General features: G+C 45.5%; 1 protein-coding gene across 1 annotated transcript in view; it reads right to left on the bottom strand.

Moving 5' to 3' along the window:
* Positions 1-14,974, bottom strand: part of LOC140404691 (latent-transforming growth factor beta-binding protein 2-like) — a 685,726-nt gene that overhangs the window by 634,030 nt on the left and 36,722 nt on the right. The window lies entirely within an intron of this gene.

Below are 14,974 nucleotides of genomic sequence, written 5' to 3'. Positions count from 1 at the left end.
GGCCCATAACACAGTGAGTAAATTTAAGGAGGAGTTAGACAGATTTTTAATTGGTAGTGGATTGAAGGGTAATGGAGAACAGGCAGGACAGTGGGGCTAAGGCCAGGATGAGATCAGCCATGATCGAATGGCGGAGCAGACTTGATGGGCCAAATAGCCCAATTCTGCTCCGATATCTTATGAATGTACGGAAACCAAATGACTGCGGATGCTGGAATCTGAAACAGAAAATACTGGACAATCTCAGCAGATCTGACAGCATCTGTGGAGGGAGAAGGGAGCTAATGTTTCAAGTCTGGATGACTCTTTGTCAAAGCTGTCAAAGTTTTAAATACTTTGTTCTCTTTGACTCTTGTTATCTATCCTGATAATTATTCAATTTATTACACTTCCCCTTGGATTATCCTCTGTATATTTTGAAAGGTTGGTCTTTTGGAACCACTGTAACCAGAATCTCGCCAGTTTCTCATTTTTCAGTCATGCAGAATCTCTCCAGTGTCTAATAATTATTTCTTGAGTAAAGTTAGTGAGAGAGGTCTTGAACTACAGTGGGTAATGGTCCTGCCTCTGCACCAGAAACTCTGGGTTCGAGTCCCACTCCAGGACTTGATAACCACGTAAGGTGCATTCATAATATGGCAAAACAGATTGATTATCCATCTGCAAATCCTTCAAAACATGCTTATGAGAGGCAGTAGGTGCAGGCGAGACTCTTGGTCAGCAATGCTTGCTTGGAGTGGTGCCCCTCAAGCTATAGCCTCAGGCTAGTGACCTGTTCCAGGAAAAACAAGCTACAGAAAACAGATGTAAGCATGTGCTTTGTCTGCCTCATGTGTCTCTCGACGAGGGAACTCATCTATGTCTAAGTAGTCAGTGTCCCACAGATTTCCTTTTTAGCCTTCAACGTGCAAGGATGTACAACATCTGGCCCAAGGAATGTATGTCTTCAGTCCCCTTAACCTGTTAAGTACCTCCTCCATACTGATTTGAGTAATCCTCTGAAACATTTTTAATATAATAATTGTATACCAATCAATATTTCCTCCCTAATGGATAGTTAAAGTAAATAACCAAATTATTCTACAATCTTCAATTTCATCATCACTTATATCTTTCATAGTTCTAGCTTTCTTTAACCACGGTTTTACTCTAAATATTTATTATTTCTCCAAATACAACACTGACTACATTTTCAAAAGTACCTAATTAACTGCAAAGCTAAACTTTTCTAAAATATTGGTTAGGCTTCAGCTGGAATATTAGCCAGAATTTTTCGGGCTATTGAGATCCTCTTTTCCTGCTCGCAGCACACCCCACCTGCAGGTTTCCTGGTGGCATCGGGTGGCTTCAATGGGAAATCCCATTGACAAGCAGCGGGAAGAGACAATCCTGCTGCCAGTGAACGGTGACGTGGCTGGGGGACCAGAGAATCCCGCCCATTGTGTTTAATTCTGGACAACCCACGTAAGGCGCAGAACAGATTTACTAGAATAGTGCAAGGGATGAGAGATGAGGGGCCCAGGTTATGAGAGACTAGCTGAAGCGTAACAGGTAATTTGATAGAGATGTTCAAAAGCCAGAGCAAATAAAGTCCAGTCTCTAAAAATTGGATTAATGTTGGTAGCCGCACCCGATAGATCAGTAATAGCCCTTCTGTGCAGAGGCCAGTCATCCTGTTCCGAGTACTAGGTTGGCATTCAGTGGGATATTTTCATCTGATGGGAGTTGAGTGCATCCGGGTTGTTGAAATATGAAGTGCTCTACACAAAGCAGTGGTGAAAGCAGAATCAATAATTGCTTCAGTGCAGAAGGAGGCTATTCAACCCATCAAGTCTCACCGGCTCTGAAGAGCACCCGAACCAGACTTCCACCCGATCCCTCCAACCCTGTAACCCGCACACCCCTGGACACTAAGGGGCAATTTTATCATGGCCAATCCATCTAACCTGCACATCTTTCGACAGTGGGAGGAAACCGGAACACATGGAGGAAACCCACACAGACACGGAGAAAATGTGCAAACTCCACACAGTCATCCAAGGCTGGAATTGAACTGCTGTTAGGCAGTAATGCAAACCACTGTGCCACCATGCTGGCATATATTTCTTTTAGATAGCTGACACAGGCATAATGGTTCAGTAGCTTCCTGTACAATGGGATCAAATTATATGCCAGTACACGGAGATAAAAATCAACTCAGTGTAATATTGTAGTAATGAAGTCGTTCAGGCATTTTTTAAAAAAAAGAGTAAAACACGATAAATGCAGAAATAGTATTCTGAAGAAGTGTTAAATTAATTTAACGTAAGGATTTCCAAACTGTGTGCAAGCAGTTGCGCTGTAAAGCACATCTGTGGCACAGATTTTCATTGACCTCCTACTGAAAGACAGCATTAGACTGAAGACATCAGTTAAATATCCCACATAAGATGGATGTTGCTTTTTGTCACAGAGCCATCTCTTGGAATCTTGCTCATTTCTTTGATTTGTTGCTTGCTGCTATATGCTTTTTTTAAAAAAGTAAATATACTTCTGGCTTATATTGCCTTCTGCAGAACAAATCTCCAAAGCTCAGTAACTATTAGCATGTATATATTTGTTGAGGTACAGGGAGTTTGTTATTAAAATCATATTTGAAATATTCATAATTTTAAATATAATTTCCCTATTTTATTTCAAGTTTCTCATTAATCCTTGTCCCAGAATGATCTATCCAGTTTAATCCTACAAAATAAGTAAACAAATATGCTTATAAGGAGATTCTGGCTTCTTCAGTATTTTTCTATTGAATATCTAAGATTTGTGCATACCAGCAGTGATTTTAATTGCAATTCAGATAATCTTGGCAGTTGGGAGCCTCAAAGTCTGTGTTTCATCTGCAAAGGATTCTATCCTGACCCTCTTCCGCCACTAGTAACATATCCTCCCTCCCCACCCCCAAACATAAAGAAGGTCTGCCTTGTGAGAGTGTGTGCAGAAACAAAAGTAATACAACCAACTTCTTTATGTAATTTGGGTGATTTATAAGTTATACGCACATTGTATAATTTATCAAAAGCAAGATATAAAGTTGTGATTTTCTCCATTCTGTACAGAAGTGTTCTGACCTCGACTCTCCTGCCAAGAAGTAGTTTTCAATTGTCTTTTGCTTTGCAGTAACCATAATTTAACCAGAGTTGATGTAATGATCTACTTGTGTTTTTAAATTTCTGCTGCCTCTTCTTCTGCCTCTTTATCATCATTCTACTTTTTTAATAATTGTCAGCAGTTGGCTATCCAATTAAGCTTTCTAATTAGCTCTCTCAACTCAGTGAAAAGTAAGGGTGCGATTCTCCGGAAAGATTTTGAAGTGTGGTAGCGAGCGGGAACTGCCGTGAGCTTCTCAGCGATCGGCCAGGCTTGGCAGTCAATGCTATTTGACGTTAATTGGTTCACTTAACAAGGCCACATGAGCTTCTCACCGCAAATGAAGACTCGCCAGCCAATTCGTCAGGACTGCGCTCACCAGCCCCCCCTCCCCAGCTAACAAGGTCGAGCAGCACTTAAACAACACTTGCACAGCCAGCCCCACTCAGCTTGCAGCCATGGCGCCGAGTAGACCGGCCCCAGGATTCAGGGATGCAAACCTGGCGAGGATCCTCAATGCGGAGGAGGCGAGGAGAGATGTCCTGTTCCCCTGATGGTCCCGAAGGGTGAGCCACAGAGCATCCAGTGCCTCCTGGGACGAGGCAGAGGGTGTGAGCTTGGGGAATGTGACCAGGAGGACTGGCCTCCAGTGTCGCAAGACGGTCAACGACCACATCAGGCAGCATTGGTGAATTGACACCAACGCCACCTCCCCTCCCCGCCGAGACGTTTCCACCCCCACACGGGGACACCGGTCCGACGCCCTCCCGCGATTCTCCCAAGCGGCGGGAACAGCCCGGTCGAGTTTTGCGGGCCGCAGGCCGGAGAATCGCCGAAGACACCGAAAATGGCGATTCTCCGGCACCCTTGCTATTCTGAGGCCCGGATGGGCCGAGCGGCCAGGCCAAAACGGCGGGTTCCCCCCGGCGCCGTCCACACCTGGTCGCTGCAGTCATGGGCGGTGCGTGAACGCTGGGGGCGGCCTGTGGGGGGGCGAGGGGGGATCCTGCACCGGGCTTCACCTGGAATGTGGGGTGGCCCGCGATCGTTGCCCACCGATCGCCGGGCCGTCCTCTCTGAAGGAGGACCTCCTTCACTTCCGCGGCCCCGCAAGATCCGTCCCCCATCTTCTTGCGGGGCGGACTTAGAGAGGACGGCAACCACGCATGCGCGGGTTGGCGTCGGCCAACCCACGCATGCGCGGATGACGTCCGTTATGCGGCGCCGGCCGCGTCATCTATGTGGCGCCGCTTTTACGCGGGCGACAAGGACTGGCGCATGTAGATGGCGCGGCCCCGATACTGGCCCATTGTCAGAGCCTGAATCGGTCGGGACCGGGGCCGTTCCGCGCCATCGTGAACCTCAACGGCGTTCACGACGGCGCGGCCACTTCGGCGTGGGAGTGGAGAATCCCGCCCCATGTCTTGCATTCTGTTGCAATCTTGAATTTTGATGGATGGCTCATTTCTAAAATGAAATCCATGCAATAAGTTATTTCAGAATGTTGAATTTGGAACACATCTGGTTTATATAACTCAAAGTGTTTTGAGGTGAAACGAAAGACCAACGTTGACATGAGAGCTGAATTCAGAGGTGAAGCGAGATTGAGTGCTCTTGACATAAAGGTAGCATTTGGTAACAAGTGGCCTGAACAAGATTGAAGCCAATGAGAATCAGGGGAAAACTCTCCACTGGTTGGAGTCATACCTCGCACAAAGGTGCTCGTCAATCATTTCAGCCCGAAGACATTGTTGCAGGAGCTCATCCGGAACTGTCCTGGTCTCAGCCATCTTCAGTTGCTTCACCACAGACCTTCCCTCCAACATAAGTTCAAAAATTGGGATGTTTACTAATGATTGCACATTGTTCAATACCATTCCCAACTCCTCAGTTACTGAAACAGTCCATGCTCGCATGCAGCAAGACCTGGATAATATTCAGGCTTTGGCTAATAAGTGGCAAGCAACATTCATGCCACACAAGTTCCAGACAATGATAATTTTCAAAATGAGAAAATCTAATCATCTCACCATGACATTCAACAGTATTATTACCATTGAATTCCCAACCAACCATTGACATAAAATTAATTGGACCAGCCCTGTAAATACTGTGGCTACAAGAGCAGGTCAGGCTGGGAATTCTGTAGCAGGTAACTCACCTCATGACTTCCCAAAGCCTGTCCACGGCCTCCCCGAACAGGCGCCAGAATGTGGCGACTAGGGGCTATTCACAGTAACTTCATCGAAGCCTACTTGTGACAATAAGCAATTATTATTAGGAGTTTGATGGAGTTGAGTCTACTTGCCTTGATGAACGCAGCTTCAACAGTACTTAAGCGGCTCACCAATATCCAAGTCAAAGCAACCTACTTGATTTGTACGTTATCTACAAACTCAACATTCACTCACTTAACCACTGTGGCAGCCATGTGTAGCAGCAACTCACCAAGTCCTTCAACGGTATCTTCCAAACCCACGACTTCTGCCACCCAAGGGCAGCAGGTGTATGGGGACATCACCACTTGCAAGTTCGCTTTCAAACTATGCACCATTCTGATTTGGAACTATATTTCAGTTTCCTCATTGTCACTGGGTCAAAACCGTGGAACCCCCTACGTAATAGCACTGGGGGTATACCTACACCACATGGATTCCAACGGTTTAAGAAAATGGCTCACCACCACCTTCTTGAGGACAATTAGGGCAATAAATGCTGGTCTTTCCAGTTGCACTCACATTGCATGAGCTAAAAACAAGCACTGCAGTGACAAGCCTATGCTTCCATGTTCCTTTCATGAACGAGACTAACTGGTCAATCATTAACAGTGCCTTAAGAGTACTACAGGCATGTCTGATTCATGTATCATATTACCAAGTATGCTAAAGGATTGACTTGGTTCTGAATTTCCATTAGCAGGCGTGTCTTTCTTAAGCCACATCAACGTTAAAGAGACCCCGTTTACAAACTGCTTTAAACAGTAAAGGCTATTGAATAGTTGCCTATTAAGTACAGAATTTATCTCACCGGTGGGAGAGGTTGAACAGTCAATCAGTGGCAAAATTACAAGTTTAGTTGTGGTAGTCCCCTTCAGATGTGAGTTATATTTTATATTCAACATTTAAATATAATGTATTCTACTTTTATTCCCCCTCCATTTTGCTCTTTTTTGAAAGCTGTTTCTTCCATTCTTATATTTTTTTTCCCCTTCCAAGATAACGAGCCAGCCAAAAGAATAAGCATGGACAACATTTGCAGATTCATCAATCCAATTTTAACACTGCAGTACAGAAATAAGAGAACCCTGCAAGATCATAGATTCTAAACTCTTCGAGCTCGGAGGGGCTAGTTAGCTCAGTTGGCTAGATGGCTAGTGTGTGGTTCAGATTAATGCCAACAGCATGGTTTCGGTTCCCGTATGGGCTGAGGCAGACTTGAGATCTGCACCCTCGCCCTTCCCTTGAGGAAGGCATTAGCAAACCGCCCGACGAAAACTGCAAAAACAAGGCTCAGAATGAAGCATCAGCAATGAACGAAGGACCTGTCTTCAGGCAAAGCGCACATGACGCATGAAGGAAGCTCTGTCTGTGCCTGGACCAAACTTCTTTCTCGATCAACATGAATAAAAACAAAAGCACACATCATTCAACACATTACTGTTTATGGCAATGTGTGTATGAAATTGCTGCTATATTGTTGGTTAAAAGCAACAGTGCTACTTCGGATATACCTCAGTTATATGGTAGGGCTGTGATAAATGCAAGTGTTTTCCTAATCATTTTACCAATTGCACACTTACTAAACCAAACAATGCATGAAAACATACTGATTTAAGACAGTGGAAAAAATGCTAGTTAGTCTTTGAAACTTCAACTGACAAAAAATGAAGATTGGAATTCATGGACATGAAGAGTCATAGATATACAGCTACATCATTAATGATGAACTTTGTTGCATAACATCGTGCCACATTATCCGGTTCACAAATTTTGGTTGTGATCCTCCGGCCATGCTACGCCGGAAAAGCAGCTCCCCACAGCATAGGGTGGCTGGTGAAAGCCGGGAGATCCGCTCCCGGGATCTATCAGGCTCGCAATGCCTCACGAGATTCAACACAATTTTGCAAGGGGAATCCCGCCTTGGGCGGGATCACTTTCTGGCAAATCTGCATGTTAGAGTGAGGCAGTAAACCTTACTCTGATGTGCAGATTCCAGAGGTACCCGAGACTTTGGGATTCAATCCCTTTGCTTCGGGGACCTCGGGCTAGTGCTGTTTGGTACTGGTCCCCACAAACGGGGATAAAACAGAACAGTACTCGTGGGGGTCTCTAAGGGGATCAGAGGCCCCCAACTGCATGCCCTTTGGGTATGGTGGTGCCCTGGCACTGCTGGTGCCACCTGGGAACCCTGGCAGTGCCACACTGCCACTCTTGCAGTGCCACCTGGGTGTCAGACTGGCACTGCCCAGGTGGCACTGTCAAGGTGCCAAGCTGGCATTTTCGGCACACAGGTGTTGCCTGGTGTGGGTGGTGGGTGTGGATGGTGTGTTCGGTCTGGGGGGGGGGGGGGAGAGATTCTTTGAGGGGGGGGTGGATGGTGTGTTGGGGGGGGGGGGGAAGATTCTTTTTGGGGCCTCGGAGATCAAGCTGCCATTTAAAAATGGTGTCACGATGTCTCACTACAATGGCAAGCAGAGCACCCCATTGTAAAAAACGGGGCTATGCGCGGCCTCGGCCCATTCAGGCCCCTTAGTCAAAGCCAGTTGCGTCAAATAGCTATCTATGTGCTTCTCGAGCACTGCGAATGCCGGGAAACACGTGGCTAAACACGCTCGCTCGTAGACTTTGTTCCCTTTTGGGAAGATCGCGGCCAATGTTTCTGCTGCATCATACATTTAATTTTAACGAAAATCTAATTTAAAAGGTTTTCATTTGGTAATTAGTACAGTACCAATTTATCATTATCATTGAGGAGTAGATTAAGTTTGATTCAACTAATAGTAATCTTACCACTATATCAGAAGGTTTGGGGTTTGTATCCCATACCAGGATTTCAGTGTATAATTTGTTACCAAGCTTTGCTGCATTGTTGAAGGTGCAATTTAAGGAATCAACGTTCAACTTTTTGGTGATGATCTGATTACTTTCTTTTGCTGCTGCAAAATTAATAAAAGTACTGCGCTGAGTTTTATTCGAAGAGTTGAAAGTTTTTAGATTCATAAGAGGGTGGTGCTGGACACTTGGTGAGGTCAGAGGAGTTCGAACATCTCAAGAGAAAAACCCTTCAGTAATGGAGATTATTGTTGCAGTTCCTTTTGATTTGATTTGATTTATTGTCACATGTACTGAAGTACAGTGAAAAGTATTTATCTGCAGCCGAGGAACGTATACAGTACGTACATAGTAGACACAAGAATAATTAAGAGAACATTGACAAATGGTACATCGACAAAACAGTGATTGGTTACAGTGCAGAACAAGGGGCCAAACAAAGCAAATACATGAGCAAGAGCAGCATAGGGTGTTCTTACAGGGAACAGATCAGTTCGAGGGGCAGTCGTTGAGGAGTCTTGTAGCTGTGGGGAAGAAGCTGTTCCTGTGTCAGGATGTGTGAGTCTTCAGACTTCTGTACCTTCTGCCTGATGGAAGGGTCTGGAAGAAGGCAATGCCTGGGTGGGAGGGGTGTCTGATAATGCTGTCTGCCTTCCTGAGGCAGTGAGAAGTGTATACAGAATCAATGTGGGGGCGGCACGTTTGTGTGATGAGTTGGGCTGAGTTCACCACAGTCTGCAGTTTCTTGCAATCTTGGACCGAGCAGTTGCCATACCAGGCTGTGATGCAGCCGGATAGGATGCTCTCTATCGCACATCTGTGGAAGTTTGTGAAAGTCAATGCAGACATGCCAAATTTCTTTAGCTTCTGTAGGAAGTAGAGACGTTGTTTGGCATTCTTGACTGTTGCATCAACGTGAGTGGACCAGGACAGACTGTTGGTGATGGTGACCCCCAGGAACTTAAAGCTATCGACCATCTCCACTTCGGAGCCATTGATGCAGATGGGAGTGTGTGTCGTGCTGTGCTTCCTGAAGTCGATTATCAGTTCCTTGGTCTTTCCGACATTTAGAGAGAGGTTGTTTTCAGTACACCATGCAACCAAGTGATTTATCTCCCTCCTGTAGTCTGATTCATTGTTGTTTGAGATGCGGCCCACCACTGTCGTATCATCCGCAAACTAATAGATTGAGTTGGAGTTAAATCTTGCCGCACAGTCATGTGTGTATAGGGTAACAGTAGAGGACTGAGCACACATCCTTGCGGGGCTCCGGTGTTGAGGACTATTGTGGAAGAGGTGCTGTTGTCTATCCTGACCGATTGCGGTCTGTTGGTGAGGAAGTCGAGGATCCAGCTGCACAGGGAGGGGTCAAGTCCAAGATTACGGAGTTTGGTTATTAGTCTTGTTGGGATAATGGTGTTGAAGGTGGAGCTGTAGTCTATGAACAGCAGTCTTACATAGTTCTCCTTGTTGTCGAGGTGTTTGAGTGTTGATTGCAGAGCCAGTGAGATAGCGTCTGCTGTGGACCGGTTTCAGTGATAGGCAAACTGCGGTGGATCAAGACCGTCTGGGAGGCTAGCAGTGATCCGTCCCATGACTAGCCGGTCGAAGCATTTCATGATAACAGACATTAGGGCAATCGGTCGGTAGTCGTTGAGACAGGCTACCTTGTTCTTCTTTCGTACTGGTATTATGGTGGTCTTCTTGAAGGAGGTGGGGACCTCAAAGTGGTGAAGATATCTGCGAATACACTCGCCAGCTGATCTGCGCAGGCTCCAAGTGCTCGCCCAGGGACTACGTCGTTTTCCGCAGATTCACTTTCAACAAGGCAGCTCTTACCTCTGAGGCTGTAATAGTGGGTATGGGTGTGTCCAGGGCTGTTGGGGCAGGTAGAACTGATACATTGGCTGACTGCTCAAAGCGGGCATAGAGCTTCTTCAGATCATCGGGTAGGGATGCTCCAGCCCCAGATATTCCACCCGACCTTGCTTTATAGCCTGGATGTAGTATGATTTAGAGATGGAGCACAGGCAGCAAAGAAAGGAAGCTGTGCAGAGAAGGAAAAGGAGGAGACCTTCCATGAGAAGGTTCCATCATACCAAGTGACCTTAGAGAGAACTTCTTCCACCTGCAACTCGTCCAAAGCATTGTCTACGATACCTACGTTTTATCAAGGAGGTTGGACATTCTTAACTGTACCACTCCCTGCAACCAGGCCTGAAACCATTCAGCAAAACGCAGACAGCATTGCCAGTGACCATAAAGATCACTGTGGTCCACCAGTTGGCCTTTTCAGGCAGGAGCGGGCCAGATTCCCAACATTTCACAGTTCACCATACATCAATGAATCAATGCATTAAATGCCCTTTTCAGAAGGAAAATGAATTTTGTTCTCTGCTTTCTTACTGAAGAAAAACAGGAGAGAGTACCTTGTCCTCTTGGCCAAAATCCTGAAATAAAAGTTGCCATCACAAAACCATTCCATTACAACTTGAGCCAACAACATTTCCAATTGAACTATTCACCTGTCTTGCAGGTGCCTTTGCCTGACCAAGTGTGCCACGGTGCCACCCCTCTGACTGCAGCACATTGGTAAAGGGCTGCTGAATTTATTGAGAGAGATGTCAGATGGATTTACAGAAGAAGAAATTCCTGGCCTTGAAGGCCCTGCGTTCGACTGCAGTAACTCAGCATGGACAGGAGCAATCTAGGCTGGCTGGCTAAAAGAATCAAGAGGGCCACAGGTGGAGTGATAATGATGAAAACATGAATGCTGTTACCCTCAAGAGAGGGTAGCATGCTTAGCATCTCAGCAAATCAAGTAACTTACTGGAGCACAGAATGTTGGATTACAACGAGAGCTCACATTCCACTTTAAGCACATGTTTCCACAGCTATCATGGCAGGAGTCAGTGCCTGCATGGCAACAAGCTGGACTGGTATGACCACAAGAATTAATTTAATGATGTGGGTGGCTTCTTCCTGTGTTGCAATCAAAACGGAGACATTAAACACCAGACAGTGCACTACGGCGAAGTCCACTAATCCTGTCATGGAATTGGGCACCACTCAGGAAAGGAAGGCCTTCAAGTTCTGTATGGTTGGAACTGGACTGCCTCATGCTCTTTAACAGTGACAGGAAACTGGAAGATCTGATAATGCACCAAACACCTTGCTATGCGTTCTAATCGGTGTTCTGGTAGACGGCTCCATCAAAGACCTCATCTGAATCCCCAGTAGCAGAACCTGTCTGCGATCTCAACCTACAGTGAGCTGCACATGTGCTACCCTTTTCCCCTGACTTTGCTCCGACCTGCTTGTGCCTGGTGACTCGACTCATGCAGATTATAGCTCTAAGCTGCCCTCTAAAGGTACAGCCAGTATCTGATATGAGCTGGCGGCTGTGATTGCCAAACCAAGTTACAGTACTCCTTCATTAGATGTCCGGTGTTGCTATCACTCTTCATGGTGAGGCTACACTGCCTCGTCATACAGGAAATTCTTGGAGATCTGAAAGCATAAATGCAAAGATTTGTGGTGCGCAGGAGGGGGAAGGGCTGGCAAGCAGGAAATCAATGCTTACACTTCATGCCAGATAGCAGGATGAAGATGTGATGGAATTTGAGAAAGGGCAAAAGGCAGGAATGTACTGTAGGGCAGAATATTTTTCACAATGCTAATTCAAGAGCCTCAGTCACAGCTGCAATTGAGAGCCATTCCCTCCATTGATCTCAGACAATGCAGTTGTACCTCCTCCCGTCTGCTGCAACCTCCTCCTACAAGCGGGAAGAATGTCAGTGAGTATTTTGTAATGTGTTTATGTGATGTGCCTGCCATAGCTGAATAGCAGGAAGTATGTGGAAACTGCAAGAGGTGGTTGAGAGGCTGGCAGCATTGGCAAGAGTGAGGGGGGAGCATTTGAATGTTAGGCATGAGTCCTGGTTACTGATGGGTGAGTGATGGGGATGAGGTGCATTAAGCAGCGTCGGATGCTGCTGCAGCATTGGAGAGGAAATATCAGTTGACAATGCATTCATTGACCTTGCTCACATGCATGAGATTATTGAACCTTTTCTGCCACTTCAGCCAGGTCCTCACAGGCAGACTCTGAGAATTAACCTCCATGGCCATCTGTTCCCATTCGTACAAACATATGAACATACAAATTAGGAGGTACAGTCGGCCATTCAGCCCTTCAAGCCTGCTCCACCATTCAATAAGATCATTGCTGATGTGATTGTGGCTTCAACGTCACATTTGCCCTACCCCCGATAGATTCTTGACTAACAAGGGAGATAAAGTTTGTCTACCTCAGACTTAAAAATATTAATTGACCCAGCCTCCACTGCTCTCTGGGGGGAAAACGTTTTAAAGCTCCACAATCCTGTGAGAGAAAAGAAATTCTCATCTCCATTTGAAATTGTCTCCTGTGGAAATTTCGCCATCATTAAGGTCTGCAGTGCTGCATCTGAGAACTTAAGTGCCTTTTCTCTGCTCTGCTGCTCCATTTAAAGGCTCTTCCATCCAGAAAAGCCTTCCAAATACTGCTGCAGCAGCTGTTGTAGCCTAAGTGCAGCTCTAATTTAAGAGGGGAAGGCTGTCTTTAAGTGCAGGCTAGTTATACGTCATGCTAGACATGCAAGCTGCTGGGACTCTTGAGTGTGCAATCAATCAAGAGTGTGTTTTTGCACATTACAATCATGTTGATTGGGAGGCAGCACAAAGTTGCTACCTCAATAGGACCGAATGTTGGGTACATCGCAATCCCAATGCTCAAGACCAGGTCTAATTGGATTTTTTTCTCTTATAAGCTGTTATACAAAAACAAGGGGCGAAATTCTCCTACCCGCCCCGCCCCATTTCTGCGCCGACCGGCCGGCGGGAGTCTCCGTAACACCGACCGGTCAATGGGGTTTCCCATTGTGGGGCACCCCCACGCCGTCGGGAAACCCCCGGGCGCCGGCAGAACGGAGACTCCCGCCGGCGGAGAATGACGCCCAAGTTTTCTTACATTCAGTTACCAATCATGATGTAAAATGCAAGTAATTGAAAGCAGGATACATTTTTAAAGATCCAATATTGGTGGTGTAAGGCAGAACATGAACTCTAATCCATTAATAAAAAAGAGGGAGGAGCTTGACAACTTAAGAAGCTGAGCTCTTGCCTCCCATTTAATAGGTTGCAAGTTCAAGTCCCAAGACAGCCTTTCATTGGCACTAGTTTGTCTCACTTGGGTAAATTCCATCAGTTCCTGTCTAAGACGCTAATGAAACACATACAACAGACTTCCAGATGGATGAGGGGGATCAGAATGTATGACAGATGATAACCCACAAGAAATATAGTCTTCTATAAAAATTACAAACATTAAGATTGTTGAGCAGTCAACTAGACAGCATGCAGTGCCAGAAATTAATCTAACTCTGACATGAATGTAAATTTGAGTTTAAAGTCATGTTCTATGGGCCTTTTATTATATAATATGCTTTATTTTCAATTTATTCCGTGTTAAGTAAGTACGATATTGCAAGTAGAATAGCAACAAAAATAACTTGTGGGCAAGTACCATAATTTCTAAGTACTTAAATTTTCTGAGCTTGATTTAAACCCAGAGAGGGTTTCAGGTGGTAACGCCAATGCAAATGGGAATCAACAGTAGCTGCTTATCAGTGAAATATATATGGTCCTTAGTCAACAGCTAGCTTCCAGGTAAGTTGTGGGGAGGGAACCTCAGGAGGATCTGTTGATAGGGAAGGGATGGGGTGGGAGAGAACACAGTAGGGGGGTCGCGACTTTCATTTGGAAGCCTAGTGGAGCCCACCTACTGCTCTTGACCTCCTTCAGCTTAGAAGTAAAGTCACAGACCATTCCCTGCTTAGGCCCCAGTTAAAGTTGCATTGGGGTCCTATTAATATCATAAGACCCACAATTTGCATTAAATTATCCCCCTCTGCCTGTTTTCATAGCTGAGTAAACTTCGCACTGTTTATTGACCCAACCCCCCGCCCCCATCCAATTTCTACCATGTATGTAGATTGAAAATTAAGACTCCCACTACTCTTGTCTCTTGATTATTCTGTAAAGTGAATTATTTTATTAATATTCTGTATTTCCAGATGAGCAACAACTTGCACTTGTATAGCACTTTTACTGCTGCACCATGAGTCGAAAATCCTTAACAAAAGCTTTAGCAATACATATTTTTGCCACTTGAGCCGCAGAAGCAGATATCAGCACAGGTGACCAAATGCAAAGCCAAAGAGAGGGTTAGGGTTAGGGTTAGGTTTCAAGGAGCATTTTAAAGAAGAGAGATGTAGAGAGAAAGAGAAGTTTTTAGAGGGAATTCTAAAGCGTAGGCGTAAGGCAGCTGATAGCACAGCCATCAATAATGATATGATTAAAATCAGGGATGTGTAAGATGCCAGATATGGAGGAACACAGAGCAGTTCAGAGGCCTGAGGGCTGGTCTGTTTGCAAAGGTAGAATGGAAGAAATTTGAAAACAAGCTTGAGGATTTTAGGAGTCTCAACTGTGTCCGAAGCCCCCACAAATTATCTGCACATGGGCCAAGATTTTACAGCCCCCGCAGCATGTCTCCCTCCAGTGGATGCAGCAGGACATTTAAATCTCCATTCAGTTTGGCTGGACCATAATATCCGTCAGGCAGGAAGGACTGTAAAATCCTAGCCATGTAATTAAAGAGGTCCATTGGTGACTTCCTGACTCCACTGTGCATTTGAAGTAAACTTAATGCAAGGTTACGTTATTGAGGTAACTGAGTTTTACATTTCCCAGCC

Source organism: Scyliorhinus torazame, chromosome 2, assembly GCF_047496885.1.
Source record: "Scyliorhinus torazame isolate Kashiwa2021f chromosome 2, sScyTor2.1, whole genome shotgun sequence".
Lineage (NCBI taxonomy): Eukaryota > Metazoa > Chordata > Chondrichthyes > Carcharhiniformes > Scyliorhinidae > Scyliorhinus > Scyliorhinus torazame.
This window is presented reverse-complemented; position numbering and strand designations above follow the sequence as displayed.